The 4426-nt window shown below is 24.5% G+C and overlaps 1 long non-coding RNA gene across 1 annotated transcript in view; it reads right to left on the bottom strand.

The window, feature by feature from the left end:
• Positions 1 to 3968, bottom strand: part of LOC116185293 — a 151462-nt gene extending 147494 nt beyond the window's left edge. Inside the window, exon 1 of the long non-coding RNA XR_004150108.1 lies at positions 3517 to 3968. This is a non-coding gene — a long non-coding RNA (uncharacterized LOC116185293). The remainder of the gene's footprint in view (positions 1 to 3516) is intronic.
• Positions 3969 to 4426: the final 458 nt, after the last annotated feature.

The following is a 4426-nucleotide window of genomic DNA, read 5'->3' as shown; positions in this document are numbered from 1 at the left end:
ATAAATGTTCTATAGTTGCAAAATATTGAAGATAAATACAAGGCTGTACTTAGATAGATTCTCGGTTGCATTTGTAAATAATCATTTAATATAATATATAAATTTTTCGATTCAATTTATAGTATATTTATATATTATATTTATATTCAATATATAGTATAAAAATTAGTATATTTATATAGTATATATATTATTATATATTTATATAGTATAAAAATATGTAGATATTTTTATATATTATGTAAGAAAATATATCTTATATGAGATATTAAAGAAATTAAAATGATGATTTTCATAATTTCATAATTTCTTATTATAGATAAAATAAATAGTTGAAGTTATTTAGATAAACTAAACTATGAAGTTAATTAAATGATATATAATTTCGATATGTAAAATAAACACTAAAAAAATACATTTAAATTACGACACTAAGTCGAAGTAAGTTACATAAATTATTCACAAAGATGTATCTGTTGTATATAGTATAATAAAAGTCGCGATAATCATATTACAAATAATATCATCATATTGCTTGTTTAAACATAAATACTTAACACTGCAGTAATTCGTTAATTACAATTATATCATCATGAAATGGTGATAGAGAAATGATTTATATCGATTAATTACTACTTCTTTCGTATTGAATACTTGTATTTTATATAAACTTCAACGTATTTATGTAATTATCAATATGAAATTTGAAGATTAAATAAAATATTTAATGAAATTCTTTTACAAATTTTACAAACTTTAAATATTTCTTTAAATTTCTTTAAATTTCTTTAAATTTTTTAAATTTTTCATTGAAGAATGATTTTAAATAAATATTATGAATATTAAAAAATTGAAAAGCAATATATATATATATATTTCAATACTAATTTTTATGAAAATTATGAAAAAACAGTAGATTGTGGATTAAGATCTTTTTATTATAAATATATTTGTAATTTTATGACAATATGAAAATAAATAGTTTTATATAATTAAAAAATTAATTTATTAGATTATTCATAATATTACAACTAAGAAAAGAATTCAATGAAATACAAATAAATATATAACTAGAATATAATAAAGTATAAATAAAATATAATAAAATAAAATAAAATATAAATAAAATCATAAATGTGGAATAATATATATGTATTGAAACAGGATAAATGCAATCATTTTACGTTTCTTTTTAGAAACAGATCTATTTCGTGTAATACATAAATATTTTTAAAACTATAAATTAAAACAGGTGAAAAGAAAATAATATGATTGAAAAAAATAATTTCATATCATTTTCTTATATATACATTCTTATATATACATTCTTATATATACAAATAACTATTTTCCTACAATTTTCTTCTTTAGTAAATTCTGTATTAAATACTTGAATTCGTTATCCGTAATATAACATTACTATCAATCCAAAGATCGCAGAATTTTAGATAAGAATAAGAATTTTCGATACATTATTAAAATAAATTCTATCATAGGATATACAAAATCGCTATGCTAATACGTTGGCCAATATGGCAGCAAGAAGAATCGTATTTGCTATTAGGAATGGCATATGGCAAAGGGCAGCATGTTGAATGAAAAGGAAGAACGTTACACCTGTATCCAAAAAAGATATATGCGGTATAAACATTAAATGCTTCTAATCCGATAAGAAATTGATTGATAAATCACCATTTTCTATTGGAGAATGCACCCACATATCCACTACGTCACGTGCAATCACTATGAACATTCACAAGCGGCAAAAAGAGAGAGTCAGTCTTTAATGTCAGATGTTACTTCGTCATTTCGCAGTATAAAGTTTCCTTCAGGGATATTAACATCTATCTGATTACAGTTAGCAAACAAAATTGCTCACATATGAAAAATTATCGATATATATATATATATATATATATATATATTTGATAATAATGGTGTAACGGAACAAAATATAAAAATAATTTTATTTATAAAAATATCTTGAGAAAAAAAATAACATTTAAAACTTGGTTTACGAAAAACACTTAATTTTTGAAAATTTATCAAATATAAAATTTAAAAAAGAGAAATAAAAGATATAAAATAAAATTTTGTTGTTTATTTTTTCTCAAAAAAATTGAAATTGAAGAATAATTAAGTACTAATAATAATAATAGTAATAATTTAATTAAATAAGTACTTGTGTATTCAACGAATTTTTAAATTTGAGTTTTTCGAAGATTGGATTTTTCGAAGAATGAAATGAAAATATTTTACTTTTTACTTATTTTTTATTTATTTTTCATATATAATAAATTCATTCATATAATCTAATCGCGAATTAATTCTTTTTACATTTGATAAAAATTTTTTTTTTTCGATTTACTTTTATATGTAGAATAATTACTCGCATACTTGTATCATCAGTTACCATTTTATATGTATATGTGATATTTTAATGTAAATGTATCCATAGAATGAAGCTGCCTTCTCTCGTTGCCATGCATTTCCTTTTAATCGACGCATTGAATGTTCTTGTACCACAAGAAAGAGGCTTTGACTAACTTTCTCTTTTAGTTTCAAATAAATGATATGAAAGAATTCTTTAGAATTAATAATATTGGTATAAAGTAAATTATTTACTATTTACAAAATCTATAAATAAATTTATCAATATGATTTGTTTTACTTAATCTGAAATATAAAATTCTTTTTAAAATATAAGTACTTTATATTTTGAATAAAAATTTAGTGTCATTAAATAATTAATTAATAATTTTCATTTAAATGGATTTGAGAATCGTTTGCTGATAAATTTTTCTAGTTTTTCAAATAAAATAATATTTAAGTTTGAGATATTAACAAAGATTTAGATATCATTTCATAAAATAAGATATTATGATGATGACAATTGAATGTTTGATATCAGATATTCATGATTAATTTCCATGTATGACATACAAAAAAATACAGAATTTTTTAAATTATTTTAATTATTTTTAAGTGCAGAATTTTTTAAATTCAAAATTTTTCAATATATCAAATAATAAAATACTGAAATATATTTTTATCGATTCTTATACTCAACGAGGACAAAGATAGAATTTCATATTGAGAATTAGAACCTAATACCAAGGTTTTTAATATCGACTTTCGCTTTCGATCGTAAATGAATTATTACGTAATAGAAAACAGTAACTCATAAGAATAAGAATGTAATATTTGCTCATATTGATCTTCGCTCATATTTTGAATCAAATGTAATTTATATAAAATAATAAATAATAAATAATAAATAAAAATAAGTAATTAAAAATTTCATACGAAGTTTTAATTATTAAAAGCTTATAAACAAGCAATAAATATTAAGAATCTCATGCAAGGTTTTCAAGTTATCGTTAACTTTCGCTTTCGAATAATTTATCACTCGATAAAATGAAGAGAAAGTAAAATTCTTTATAAATCATTGATAGAAACTCCACTTAAGAATAAAACATATAACATAAATGAAAATAAAAAAAATCTTGAGCTTACCTTGTTTTCCAGATGTATTCTTGATCAACAGCCAAATGCTGATGATCTTTCCACTTTTTCACTATAAGCCACAAATAACAGTGGTCACTTCCTGTTTACTTATATCAAATACTATTTCAAAAATACACTACGTCCACGTGGTCGTTTTGGTGTCGACCCTTTCTCAAAATATCCGCTCCGTTCAAATAATCTCCAAATGATAAATGTTAACGTATATAAAAGATACTTGTACGATTATGAATCAAGATCAAAACACCATTCTGATATCGAGCACACGTCACGTGAAACGCCTCCGCATGAAGCATCGATCTCATAAACAGTTCAGTCTCGCAAAGATTTCGAAACACTACAGGTGATCCTTCTTACGAAAGAAGGTCCATTGGAGAGGATCGAAAGAAGTGGGGAGAAGAAGAATGAGAAAGAGAGAAAGAGAGAAAGAGAGAAAGAGAGAGAGAAAGAGAGAGAGAGAGAGAGAGAGAGAGAGAGAGAGAGAAATATCAAGAAATAGATTTCGATGGGGGTTGACCGACAAATATGTCCTTGATAAGCTAATCTCCACAGAAAAAGAGATCCTCTTCAATATGAATTTCGTGAAATCGTCCCTGAAATCGTCGTTTTGACGATATCCAAGATAACAGGGTCGTTGCCGCGAATCTTTCTAGAATGATGATCGTCAGAGGGGGATCTCGCGATGGCTCGAGTCTATGGTCTCGGGAGAACTGACAGTGGCCTCCGCTTACCGGAGTAAGGTACACCCTACTACCTTACCACTACAACTGCTAGTTACTGGTGTTACCACTACTAGTCAGAATCATGGTATAACTACTACTACTACTACTAATGCTACCACTATCGACTCGAATCACTCTCTCCTTTCTGTTCTCTGTGTTCGTCTCGTCGTCCAGTCGTT

This window comes from Apis dorsata, unplaced genomic scaffold, assembly GCF_000469605.1.
Source record: "Apis dorsata unplaced genomic scaffold, Apis dorsata 1.3 scaffold_14, whole genome shotgun sequence".
Lineage (NCBI taxonomy): Eukaryota > Metazoa > Arthropoda > Insecta > Hymenoptera > Apidae > Apis > Apis dorsata.
The sequence above is the reverse complement of the archived record's forward strand: the minus strand, read 5'-3'. Positions and strand labels throughout refer to the sequence as shown.